Below are 14,419 nucleotides of genomic sequence, written 5' to 3'. Positions count from 1 at the left end.
GGTCTCATCATCTGCTAAGGATGAATACCTTTATGTGATTGATGGAACAGAAGATTTGAAATCAGAATTTACAAGAGGCAGGCATTTTTCACATGTCTGGCTAACTTTAGCAAGTTAATGCACATGCAAGTTAAATTCAATGAGAATCCCCCCCCTCCTTTTTTTTTTTTTTTTGGTCTCAAAACTGTGATGGTGTTAAAACCTAGGTTATAAGAAAATTTCATGTATAATGGTTAAGTTAAAGATGGAAAATTTGGGGCACCCAGGTGGCTCAGTCCATTCAGCGTGCAACTCTTGGTTTCGGCTCAGGTCACGATCTCAAGGTTTGTGATATGGAGCTGCACGTTGGGCTCTGGGCTGACAGTGTGAAGCTTGCTTGAGATTCTCTCTCCCTCTCTCTCTCAAAAATAAATAAACTTAAAAAAAAAAAGGATGGAAAATGTTATTGTGGATGTGCCTCTTGTTGGTGCAGACAAGTTCACAAAGTCTTTGAACTCACTTTGATCTTTCACACACCCCGGGTGGGCACTCTGCCCGTGTGAAGGTGTCATCCAATCACCTTATCTTATTCTTCCTCCCCCTTCCAGAAAGAAATGGCAAATGACTGTCTGGGAGCTTCCTGAAATCTGTCTCCTCTTCCACAAGCAAACTTGCTCTTCCTGCCTTTGGAGGTAAAACAGCCACCATTGTGACAGAGCTCCAAAACAGGTCACTGGATTTTACAGTTTCTGGAATAACTGGCCTGCCTTTGGGACCAGGAAGCTATCATTCCTTGCTGACGCTATGGCATTCGAATAAAGAAAAGAGCAACTATATTTTATTCCCCCAAATGACATAAAAGAAAACATCAACAAATCTGTTTCCCACGTGGCAGCTTGCACAGTGAAGGCCATTGTTCCCTGGGAACTTCAACTGGCACACGCCTGGCTCGCTGTGCCGGATAAACTGGCTTGTCCCCAGTTTACAGGAGTGAAGTCACAGCAACGAAGGCCCCATCCCTTGGGTGATTTTCCTATTTGGTTGCACTGAGCTCTTTCCTGATGTACCTGATGTACCTGAATTCAAAGCCATGAAGACAGAGAATCTTGCTAATACCTTTCTTTTATCCTTGGGAAAAATAAGATCTCAAGAAAAGAATGGTTATGGAAACCGGCTCACAGGTCACTTACAGATAAATCACCCAGGCAACTAACAGTGGTTTGGCCTGTTTATTTATTTATTTAAAAAAAATTTTTTTTTAATATTTATTTATTTTTGAGACAGAGAGAGACAGAGCATGAACGGGGGAGGGGCAGAGAGAGAGGGAGACACAGAATCGGAAGCAGGCTCCAGGTTCTGAGCCATCAGCCCAGAGCCTGACGCGGGGCTCGAACACACAGACTGAGAGATCGTGACCTGAGCCGAAGTCGGACGCTCAACCGACTGAGCCACCCAGGCGCCTCTTGTTTGGCCTGTTTAGTGTAAAATAGTTAAATAATAGATGTAGAGTAAATTCTAACAATATTGATTCATTTACCCATAAAGGTAGAACTTAAGAGAAGTATTTATGCTGCTTAAGGGATGCTTTGGAGATAAACAAAAACCTCTGGGGGAAACACATCAAACAAAAGCATAACAAAGTTTTAAGGAAATGAACACTTGTTGGTGTGCATGCATGCCTGAGTCATGTTTATTAGTCAAGCCAAACAAATGAGGCCTATTCCCTGTGAGGGATGAGTTCCCAACGTCCACATGGCACCTCCCAGGCCTTTTTGTAGTAAGAGCAGATCTGAGTTTCAGGAACTTATTCCAATCTCCATTTATTGACTTACTGTCTAATGAGTCTTTCTTTCTTCTACACCTCAGGACCAACAGTAAAATGGAGTAAAAATAAACGCACAATTTCTGTTTCAGTTCTACAGTCATGGGCAGAGGTAGCTCATGGTAGGCAGGGATTTCTCTTTCCAATATGTGAACAGATGATATGATAGGCACAAAGAGAGATTGGTCCCATCACCTTGTCTCAGCACCTCATCAATAAAGCTTAGGCCTAACTATCTACTGCACATGTCAATCATGGCCCAGGTGTGATGCTATGATACAAGCATGCAAAAAATTAACACGATCCTCTTAAAATACTTAAAGTTTGATATGCATTGCCGTAGCAAATTGCTTTGCTCTGCCTCAAAGTTTAGCTGAAGCAGTATTATTGTTAACCATTAATTATCTGTCTCTCCAGCTTTGACCTTGGAAGTAGGGTTCCTGGGGAGCCTGGGTGGCTCAGTCGGTTGAGCATCGACTTCGGCTCAGGTCATGATCTCACAGTTCATGGGTTCAAGCACCGGGTTGGGCTCTGTGCTGACAGCTCAGAGCCTGGAGCCTGCTTCAGATTCTGTGTCTCCCTCTCTCTCTGCCCCTCCTCTGCTTGTGCTTTCTCTCAAAAATAAATAAATAAATAAATAAATAAATAAATAAATAAACATTAAAAAAAAGTAGGACTTTCATGTTGTTAAAATATGTGACAGTGGCTGGTGCATAGCAGGAGCTCCATTCATGAGTGACAGATCATGAATAAATAAGTTAATGAATAGCAATGCGGTGCATCTTATTCATTATTTAGCAGTTGTTAATTAGACTCTTTCCAACAAAGAGATAGTCCTTGGAGAACAGAGCTAGAAAGTCTTAATGGAGGGCAGAAAAGGGTGAGTTAGAGCCTGAGGTAGCCTTCTTCAAGGACAACTAATCAAGTCTACATCTGTGCCAAAACTCAACCTTATTCATATTTTTGCTGTAAGTTGAATTTGAAAAAAATATAGCTTGTAAAGAAGATTAAGCCTATCCTAACTTCCCATTAAAGAAAATAAAAAGATTTTAGGAGACATCTCTTGGCTTACCAGTCAGTGAAGGCAGTAGATCTGTGCAATCAACAGATGGATTGATCATAGTATTGGCCTTTGGAATTTGAAGCCAGCCATATCTTTATTTCTGGCATTAATATCTTTTTCATTTGTGGCTCGAATTTGTTTGTTCATCTTTGGGTAACAACAGCGTCATCCAGGAGCTCTCCTCTCCTGAACAAAAGCAGATAATGGAACCAACGGGCAAGTACATTTTCCCTGGGGAGCCCTGGGTTTCCACTTTGGATATCTTTCTGAAACTTGCAAAGTCCGGTGAGTTCTTTAGGACAATAGCCAACCATTTAGCCTGCTGGTCAGCTCGGACTTAAAAAGAAAGCTGCATTCTTGAACACACTGCCATCTTTTGGCAGTGGGAAGTATAGCAAAATAGACACATGAGAAAAGGAGGCCTTATCACGTGCTGCTTGGCCCAATATACTAAGGAAAGCAGCCCCCCCCCCCCCCATTTGTAGAAGTTCTCTGGAACCGAGTAAACAAATCAAAATGTGGCAACACGTCATGAATCAATTACAAATGATTTACCCTGAAACAGTTTCAGTCCACACTGGGGTCTCCATTCTCTAATCTGTTAAGGTACTCTTTAATTTGTTACCTACAACAAGACCTTTAACGTTTCTTTTTTTTTTCCTTTTTTTAAATTGAGGTATAGTTGGCACACAGTGTTATATGAGTGTCAGGTGTATCACATAGAGATTTGACAAGTCTACACATTACGCTATGCTCACCACAAGTGTAGCTATCGTCCGTCACCATACAAGTCTATTACAGTATCACTGACTGTATTGCCTATGCTGTATCTTTCATCACAAAGACTTATGCCTTCCATAACCGGAAGCTTGTATCTCCTACTCCCCTTTTCCCATTTTTCCCGTTCTCCCACCCCCACCCCTCTGGCAACCATCCGTTTGTTCTCTGGATTTATAAGTCTGTTTCTGCTTTTTGTTTGTTCATGCCCCTGTTTTGTTTTTTTAGAGTCCACGTATAAGTGAAAACCATATATTCTCATTTTGGAAAGCATCCTATAAGACAAAACTCTACACAGCATAGGCTACCTAAAGGCCATATACTTCTTGAGAATCTTACAGCACATTTCACAATATCGCATACACGTGTTATTTATTCAACAGGTGTTTTTGAGCACCTCTGCCATACGCCAAGCCACATGCTGGGTGATGGAGACACAGTAATAAACAGGAAAGATATGGTTTCTGCCCCATGGATGTTGCAGTTCAGTGTGAGTGTAAGACTGTGGAATAAAGGTTAATATGGAAAGGCACAGGATGCTGTAAGAGTAAGAGGAGAATTTCATACATTTGAAATCGATGTTTGCCTGTTCAGGAAGTGACATGTAAAGAGAACCAGAAGGAGGCCAAAAGTTGGCATTGAAAGTAGGTGGGGGTGCTGCTTTCCAGGAGCAAGAATGAATCTGGGTAGCACCAAGCATGGGACCTCATGAATTATCAAAAGGCTTCTTGATTTGCATAAGATGCTTTACAGTGACGTTTAAAATTTACATTTTTATCTCCTAAAATACGTTATACACTAAGCATAGTTAACCGGAGGGGTATGGTGGTAGGCAAACCATTTTCAGAGACTTGAATTCAAATCTAATTAGCTCTGCCATTTTCCATGGCTTACTTTTCTGACACTATTTACCTTTCAAATGGTTACAAGGCTTACTAGTTTCTGACCAGGTTTAAAATGAGTAAATGTACTTAATGGCCCAACCCAGCAGAGATTCATACACAATGCAGACACTTAATAAATACCACATAGCCTTTCTACTTTGACTATTTTGGGATACTTGAGATCTCCTACCTTGAGGAAGGCTCATTCAATCATCATCATATATGCGCTGTTTAAAAGACCATTTTGATTACAGTCTTGTGATTAGTGTGTAACATGTTAGATGTGTCATTAAAACCCTGACTTATTACTTTTTAATTTTTTTAAATGTTTATTTATTTTTCAGAGAAAGAGACAGAGCACAATCAGGAGAGGAACAGAGAGAGGGAGACACAGAATCCGAAGCAGGCTCCAGGCTCTGAGCTGTCAGCACAGAGCCTGATGTGGGGTTCAAACCCACGAATCTCAAGGTCACGACCTGAGCCGAAACCGGTCGCTTAACCGACTGAGCCACACAGGCGTCCCTACCCTGTATTTATTATTAATAAAATTGTTTGAATGTACTGCTCCAGCAAGTGGCTGGCCAGGCAGTTTTTGTCACTCATTGAACAAAGTTTAGCAGAATGGAAAAGTGGGTGTGTTTTTAATTAGCTTAATGTTTCTTCCTTGATTACCCAGAATGACTCCAATTCACTTAAAAATTATGCCATTCAGTAAGGCTTCACTCTGTAGAACTCATCACAGATCACAGATCACTCCCCAAGTAGCCCAAACTGTGTGAGTGGTGATAGGTGGGGGAGGGCTCAAAGTCAGTGCTTTTACCTACGTTAGAGTATCTTGATGTGTTTTTAAAGTTTTGATAATCTCACAGATTTCACACAAGTTATCAATCAAAAAAATACAGCAATATTTTAAAACACGATAATAACCCATTGGAACTTACGTCCATTTTATAAAATTTATGTTTTTTATTAATTATCTCCTGTGTGGAGGCACAAAAATGTTAAAGCTGAAAGGGATCCTAACATCATCTCTTTTAGTCTGTTATTCTACAAATCAGGAAACTAAGGAACAAAACTGTCGTTTTCCTGAAGACAGTGGGTATCAGAACAAGGATTCTTATGCAGGGTTTCTGGTTCCCAAATCAATGCAACTTTTTCATACTGCACCCACAAAGTAGTCTATGAGATGGGCTCTTTCTTCTGGAACAAATGGCATAAGATGTACTCAATTAAAACAGATTCTAAAACAGTAGAAGTATTCTAATTATTAGTTAAGAATAATTTAAGTGGTACTTGTGTATTTCTAACAAGAGTAAATTTTGCCAAGTATTCCTTCAAATAACATTGAGAAGAAGATGGTTAAGCATTCATTTATTCAACAAATATTTACTGAGCATATAGAGTTTGAAAGAGACTGTATTAGGTAATTGATTTCTATCCTATTTTATTAAGCAAGTAAATAAGGGGTAAGGGAAGGCCTGCAGAAACATGTCGTCAAGACCCTCCCCTCAGTTTCAACATATCCTGAGCTCTGTTGATAACTGGACACCTGGAGAGCATTTTAAAGTTTCAAAGCACTCTCTCATGACATGAATTTCTATATCATGTTATTTTAGCCTCTTATGGCTCTTAACATTTAAAAAAATTTTCTTTTAACGTTTATTTATTTTTGAGACAGAGAGAGACAGAGCATGAACGGGGGAGGGTCAGAGAGAGAGGGAGACACAGAATCTGAAACAGGCTCCAGGCTCTGAGCAGTCGGCACAGAGCCTGACACGGGGCTCGAACTCACGGACCGCGAGATCGTGACCTGAGCCGAAGTCGGACGCTCAACCGACTGAGCCACCCAGGCGCCCCAACATTTTCAACTTGTTTTTAGTGTTCTTGGTGTTGATGTCATGAATCTACCTCTTAGATTTTAAGTCCATTTTAAAATGGAGGCTATTTTATTTTTTTTATTATTATTTTTAGTACAATTTATTGTCAAGTTGACTAACATACAGTGTATCCAGTATGCTCTTGGTTTTAGGGGTAGATTCCTGTGATTCATCGCTTATATACAACACCCAGGGCTCATCCCAACAAGTGCCCTACTCAAAGCCCATTACCCATTTTCCCCTCTCCACTGCCCCCACCATCAACCCTCAGTTTGTCCTCCGTAGTTAAGAGTCGCTTATGGTTTGCCTCCCTCTCTCTCTGTTTGTAACTATTTTTCCCCTTCCCCTCCCCCATGGTCTTCTGTTAAGTTTCTCAAGTTCCACATATGAGTGAAATCATATGATACCTGTCTTTCTCTGCCTGACTTGTTTCACTCAACATAATACTTTCCAGTTCCATCTGCGTTGCTGCAAATGGCAAGATTTCATTCTTTCTCATTGCCAAGTAGTATCCCATTGTATATATAAACCACATCTTCTTTATCCATTCATTAGTTGATGGACATTTAGGCTCTTCCCATAATTTTGCTATTGTTGAAAGCACTGCTATAAACATTGGGGTACAAGAGCACCTATGAATCAGTACTCTTGTATCCTTTGGATAAATTCCTAGTTGTGCTATTGCTGGGCCATTAATTTTTTGAGGAACTCCCTCCACACTGTTTTCCAGAATAGCTATACCAGTTTGCACTCCCAGCAACAGTGCAAGAGGGTGCCCATTTCAAAATGGAGGCTATTTTAAACACCAACAAGTCTGCCTTAGTGTCTAGCTTACTTTCTTGAATACATCAGGTGCCCAGGATTTGATGAATGAATGAATGAATGAATGAAATGTCATTTGATTCATTAAAGCATAGCAGGCATAATCACCATGATGTTGGAAGACACCATGCTGTGGCTCAGAGAAAGTCTTGGTTCTCATTGCTAGTAACCTTAGAGCTCCTAATGGGGTCTCTTTCTACTTTAATTCAGTCAAAATCATGTGGGAATCCTCACTCAGAAAAGAATCATTTCGTCTCCTAGTACCCCTATTACAAAAGCTACTAAGAAATATATTATGTTGACATTTGTCAAACTCTCTGATTTCTTAAGCCAGTCTACTTCTTTTACATACAATCATGGAATAATATCTGTGTAGCTTTGGGCTATAATTCCCAGTTGTATTGCTAGGAAGGTGACGGTGATAAGAACACTAAGGAGGTTCTTTGGTAAAGAGTAAGAGATACAGAGGATACATTTTTATGTGTGCCATTCAATGCTACATCGTTCACGTTTTCTATTTTCCCTACATGACCTCCTCTTCTCTGTCATGAGCTTCAAAAGAATGAGACTAAGGCACCCCATCTCTTGTTACTGGAAGTGGCAGAACTCTCACAGGTCGAACAGTGCCCATGGCTTCTCAAGAATATGTGAATTCCAGTGAAAGATTTGGTTTAAAAAAAAAAAAAAACTTGTCAGGGGGATATCCAAATGCTGGCTTAAAGTTATGTACCTTTTGGGGCGCCTGGGTGGCTCAGTCGGTTGAGCGTCCGACTTCGGCTCAGGTCATGATCTCGCGGTCTGTGAGTTCGGGCGCCACGTCTGTCTGGCTCGGTGCTGACAGCGCAGAGCCTGGCGCCTATTTCAGATTCTGTGTCTCTCTCTCTCTCTTTTTCTGTCTCTCCCCTGCTTGCACTCTGTCTCTTTCTCTCTCAAAAATAAGAGAGAGAAACATTAAAAAAAAATTCCAAAGAATACTGAGCTAATTAATTCTATGTTGCCAAAACAACTGGAAAAAGCAAAGTCATGCCTCCCAATTGATACAATTAATAAATCGGTACAATCAGAAGGAGGAATGTTAAAAAAAATTTTTTTCAATATTGTAGAGGTATCTTTATGTTTTATTTTTACTTTATTTAAGGAATTAAGTTAAACCCTGTTCTGAGTCTGATGCCCTTGTTCCTGGGGGACGATTTTCTTGCCTTCACGTGAACAATCAGATGGATGGTGACAGACACCCTTCATTACACTGGGCTTTGCAGTTCAGAAGCACTGTCATACACCTTATCTCTCCTGACCCTTCTCCCTGCCTTGTGGAGCAGGCAGGCGAAGCTATCATTATCTTCACTTTGCCGGTGAGAAAAGTGAAACTCAGCGAATGTCAGCGGCTTGCCCAACTAAGGTCAAACCATTGAGGGGAAAACCAGGCCTTGAACTGAGTCTTTAGACTTGGAGCCCAGCATCTTCACTCGCTGAGCAGTAAAAAGAGACGAATCGCAACGTCAAATCTTAGGAGGACTTTGGTGAATAAAATCCATTGACGCTAAATGTAGTCGAAATTAGAAGTTCAAATTAGTCCTGCGGATGAGGTATTGGGTATAAATACAAATGTCAGAATATGTAATTTTAAGTACCAGGAAAATTTTTTTTTATAGCCAACAGCTCAGCCCCCAGTGAAGGATCAAAAACTTCTGAGAAAGTGAACAGACGTAAACTTCAATAATTTTCTACACTGAGGTAGTTGTTCACCTATGTAGGCGTTCAGTTATTTAGATTGGCTTTGTGAGTACAGATAATTAAATTATTTGATTTATTTATTTAAAATGTTTTTATTTATTTGACAGAGAGAATGAGAGCGGGGGGAGGGCAGAGAGAGAGGGAAAGAGAGAGAGGATCCCAAGCAGGCTCTGTGCTGTCAGAGCAGAGCCCAAGGCAAGGCCCAATTCCACGAACCTGAGCCAAGATCGAGTTGGACACTTAACTGACTGAGATACCCAGGCACCCCAAAGATAATTAAATTCTAAGTACACGTACCTTTTTTGGAAGGAGTCCTCTTTTTTGTTTCTGAATTGGACCAATGGGCATTGATTTGATGCTACTACTTTATGCTTACTTTTCAAAATTAGGTTTCTCATTCTGACTTATAGGTAGCATCCTACAGTATATTCAACAATATGAGGCCAAACAAGAGTAGATATAAAGTTTCATAGTTAAAAGTGTGTGTTCAAGCTGAGTGAACTTGGTCAAGTAACATAACCTTCAGTTTCTTAACTCTAACATGGAGATAACAGTAGTACATTTCTAACTGGCTTGTCGTAAGATTGAAATAATTGAGAATATGTAAGGTACTTATTTTTTGCATATGGTAAACTTGAAATAAATTTGAGCTATGGTCTTTTTATAAATTTATTATGTAGCTGTTTAATTACAGGATTATCTTGATGATGAAGACACGGAATACAAAATTTAAATCCTTTTTTGGAAAAATTACCCTAATATTATAATTGGTAGAAACCTTACCAAAATTACTTAAAGCTGTGCATAAAGTTCTATAGAAATTGGTTCCTACAAAATGATTATGACTTAGAAGGGTGATGGTGTTATTGGATTTTATGTGCACGAGGCATCAATCTGATCAGAAAAATAGGTTTTGCATTTACAATTTGCTAGCTGTCTGGTTTTAGTGATATGCTAATTACATATGTCAACTTGTTACAGATGGAGAGGAAGTTCTAATAATATCAAATGTAGTTGCTTGTAATATGAAAACTGGAAAAGCATGTCTTTGCAGATTGAAATCTAAAGAAAAGTGAAAGTTTGAATGCATGTAATTGTTTCTTCTAAAGAATCCTGAAGTGCATATAGTTTGCTTACTTTTTATTCTATTTGTGTGTGTGTGTGTGTGTGTGTGTGTGTGTGTGTGTGTTACAGAAAGAGAGAAAGGGAGGGAGGGAGGGAGGGAGGGAGGGAGGGAGGGAGGGAGGGAGGGAATGTGAATGTGCGTAAAGAGAAAGTGAATTTTTCTAGCATGACTTACTTTGACTTACTCAGCAAAAGTATCAGAAAGCCACTCTATTCAAAATAAGTGTAATGGGATGAAAATTTAAGTAATTTTAAGTAACAAATTTTAAATAATGAAAAAGCTTTAAAACAACTATTAGGATTAATTCAATAGAACATCAAAAACAGATAAACCAAAGAAATGCTCATCTTCACAAGGGACAACCAAGGGGTGACATCATGATATCATTTGGGACCCTGCTATGTTGCTTTGTGGTTCTTCCACGTAAGTTTTGGCTCTGTCAGAGGAATGAGAAAGGATGGCTTCCTCCTTGAAATGAAATCTTGGCTGCATGAAGCCAGTTGCTTCCTTAAAAATAGTAATGAAATTGTGGGTAAGAAGGAGGCTGATGACTTAGAGCCTTTGATAAGGCTCAGGAGTGGGTCCCCATAGTTATTAGGAATTAGAAGAGGTGGGAGAAGACAAGACTGCAATCAGAGAAAGGAATTTCATGTTGAAACACATGGGTGGGACCGTGTTGAGTGATGTGGAAGCCAATGTTATCATGGTAACATGAGCAGATGACTGACATGAAATGGGTATTGAGATCTCTACATGGAAAATGTTGGGGAACTCACAGACCTGTGTGTCAGAAGGGTAACTAATGCTGAGAGCAAACTGTCCTAGCACACTGATTGGGATTGGATCGGAGCAGAGTGAAATACACAAATAGGTGCTGGTATCATTGAGGATGGTGAGAATACTCTGAAAGTCAGTGAAACATACTTATGAGCAGGGCCACCATTTTTGCACTAATGTATATATTAATGGGGCGGCAACCCTGCTGAGATCAGAAAGAGGAGAAAACCCTGTATGGAAAATTCTTCCACTTAGTCACTTCGCATTGTTCACTTGACCTCTCTACATTTGCTTTCTTCACTTGTGCTCTAGTGCATGTTTAGAAAAATTTTCAAGATCCTCTATGAAGAATACATTAGAGGAAAGAAAAAGTGGGAAGCTATCAGTCTTCGAGATAGCAGATCAGGTGGCTTGAGTCATGATGGTGAGAGTAGAATGGAAAGCAGTGTGTATTCTAGATAGATTTTGAAAATAGAGCCTGACAAAGAAGACAGAACCAAGGTGAATTTCAGATTTCATATTTCTGTTGCCCTTTATTAAGAATGGCAAGAGAAGGGATAAATTAGATTACAAGTTCATTTCCAGGCATATTGTATTAGAAACCTGGAAATAGAGATGTTTAATTAGAAAGTAGCATATCATGATTTTTGTAGTTAGAACAGGAGTCTAGGCTCAACATGTAAATGTGAAATTGGTTATTCTCTAGATAGTGTTTTAAACCGTAAGAGCAGATGGGATCACTAGGGGGAGAGTATAAGGAGAGAGAAGAGAAGCTAGGATAAAGTCCTAAGGAATTATAACTCTTGGAGATGAGGCAGGTGATAAGCAAAGTGCTCTGAGAATGAGTGAACAAGGGAGGTGACAAGCAAACCAGGCAAGCATGGCTTTCTGGAAGTCAAGAAAGGAGAGTGTTTCAAATCAAATGTCATGGATAAGTCCAGTAAGATGAACTCAGACAAGGGTAAGTGCATTTGATGAGCTTAGTGTGAGTTGTTTTGCAACCAGATTATTTTAAATTATACCATTTTCCACTGGCTAAAACCCTAACATGTTGCCTTCATGTTTCCAGCTGGAGTACTTTTCTCTCATGAGTCCTTGCAACAATGGAATATTCAGAAAACTTCTCTGGAGTTGCATATCCGTCTCCAGCCTCCCCTAGTCTGCTTGTCTGCTTCCAGTCTGCAGCCAGATGATTAGTTAGATCGCCAGCAAAGAGCTGGTCTCCTGGCACATGTCTTTCCATCCCTGAATCTCCACGGAGGAGTTTCTGCTCCAAGAACTTCCTCCACGTCATGACAAAACTTGAAACGTTTCAAGGAATAAGCCGCACAGTGATCCTTTCCACTTAGACGCTTGCCCTTCATTGCCCTATTTGGTACAACAACCCAATACGCATGACCAAAGGAGAATGGAATGCTGTATTGATGACAATGGTAAAAAGAACTAACACTTTGGTAGCACTTATGTGCCAGACCGTGTTCCAAGTGCTGTGTATACATGAACTCACTTGATCCTTACAATAAACCTGGGAGGTAGTGAGTTCTATTATTATTTCCATGTTACACTTGAGGACACTGAGGCCCGAAGAGATTAAATAACTAGCGCAAGTTTAGCTCCAAGTCAAGGCTCTTAGGCAGCTATTAGGTATTAGGCAGTGCACACACACAGGCACAGACACATGCACCCTCCTTATGTGAGTTCCAAGTAATCTTATAAAAGAGAACCGATGAACCCAAAAGCAGGGCTTTTAAATCGCACTGAACTGGCAGTAACTGACTCCTAAAGTACCTATGTACGAACGATGTATGAAAATAAATCTAAGAGCTGGATTCTGGGGCTCCTTCTGGGAACTCACCTCAACTCATCTCCTAAGCTCATTACAGGAAATTCCTAAGTGTTAAGGTGGCTCCAGTATTATGAGCTCTTAAGGTAGCAAGCCAAGGGTAAACACATACATTTGGTCATAATGACAAGCTTCAGTCTGGGTATGAAGTTCAACTGGGTGGGAGCTGAAGACGATCTTGCCAGAGGAGCAGATCTTTTCCTTTCACGCTGCCCTTTTCGTTATAGGAATGTTTTGTGCATTCTGGTGTATTCTACTCAATGCACCACCTCCTGGAGGTATCAGATATGTTTAATTATTAAAACAAATAAATAACATAAATCTTGCTGAGTTGTAACCACACAAATTTTGCCTTCTCACAGATATCATTTCATATTTTGTTTCCAGTTTACATTAGCAAGCTATATGTGTGTTGGGATAAAAGTTCTAAGTAACATGAGCTGAAGGATGCTCCGTAGTTATCATGCTGAGGAAAGATATTATGGTTCTGTGCCTTCCATCCAACAAGTGTCGAAGGTAGCTAAGAAAACACGGTCATTTTTCCTTCTTTCATTTATTCTTTCATTCAACAATCACTTATTAACGCCTACTGTATTCCGGAACTTGAAGCACAATAATGAACAGTAAAATCTTTGCTTGCCAAAACCTCATTTGGGAGAGCGTTTTGGAGAGAGACGAATCATCACGCTGCATTAGCATATGGTGTGGTGAGTTTGGTATAAACATGAGTTGCTCTGTGAACATCTGGGAAGCCATTGCCTCATTTGAAATAGGTGACAATAGGAAAAAAAAATCCTTTCTCTCTTTACCCCTTGTAAGTGTGACCTTTCTCCTGAGGAATGTTTGTTTTAAGGCACTTCAGCCTATCTTTGCCCTTCAGGCCTCTAAAGCTTTAACTACTGCCCAGGACTGTAGGAAAGCATGGAGCCATCCATGGAGTGCATGAAGCCTTTAATGGGTTTGTTTGTTTGTTTGTTTTTAAGATTTAGAACATTTTAGTGACAAATTCAGATTTTGTAGACGGGTGAAACTTTGGGGGGGCCCTTTTAAGAAAACTAATACGAAATTTCAAATGTAAACTTAGTCATGAAAGTGACAATTATATAGAATGGGAACAGAATGTTCTTACTAATTAACTACCTGATATACCTCCTAAGACTTGTTTTCAACCATTTTTGGCCTTATTTTTCAATCATTTCTTCATGTGACAGCAGCAGTTTTTCATCTCTAATATCATTGAGTTGAATTCTCCTAGTTTAGAGATCTTTAATATGGAGAGGAGGCTATGAGAGTGTAAGAATGAAAATGCTGTTTGTGACTGACCTCATTTACTGCCCCAGGAATGCTTCCATTGGGGAGGCAGCTCAGAGAAAACAACTCTTTTTTGAGTACCAGTAAGGCTCAGACGTTTATAACACTACGCATTCACTCTTTCCATTTCTCAGCTACTGTCCTGGATGCTTTGCGTGTATAATTCACTTAGACTTCATGGTAACTCTATGAGGTTGACGCCATTAAAATGGTTTATGATGTGTAAACTAAGGCCTGGAAAGAGCTTTGCCCAAGGTCACACACAGCTGGTAAGTGGACGAGTCAGGCATTAAACACAGTTAGATCAATTCCAGAGATAGAGCACTTAACACCCATATTTACTTTTTATGAAAATGAGCACAAGACAGAGATGAAGATTCTGCTTGCTTCTCAAAGACCCAGTC

The 14,419-nt window shown here is 40.0% G+C and overlaps 1 protein-coding gene and 1 pseudogene across 1 annotated transcript in view; both read right to left on the bottom strand.

Annotated features, from left to right (window-relative positions):
* The window catches only part of LOC128314281 (U1 small nuclear ribonucleoprotein C-like), a 70,917-nt pseudogene extending 58,762 nt beyond the window's left edge, over nt 1–12,155 (bottom strand).
* BTC (betacellulin) overlaps nt 1–14,419 on the bottom strand; it is a 233,340-nt gene that overhangs the window by 11,297 nt on the left and 207,624 nt on the right. The gene's annotated exons all lie outside the window — the stretch shown is intronic.

Source organism: Acinonyx jubatus, chromosome B1 (assembly GCF_027475565.1).
Source record: "Acinonyx jubatus isolate Ajub_Pintada_27869175 chromosome B1, VMU_Ajub_asm_v1.0, whole genome shotgun sequence".
Lineage (NCBI taxonomy): Eukaryota > Metazoa > Chordata > Mammalia > Carnivora > Felidae > Acinonyx > Acinonyx jubatus.
Note: the sequence above shows the minus strand (reverse complement) of the source record. Positions and strands in the feature narration are given on the sequence as shown.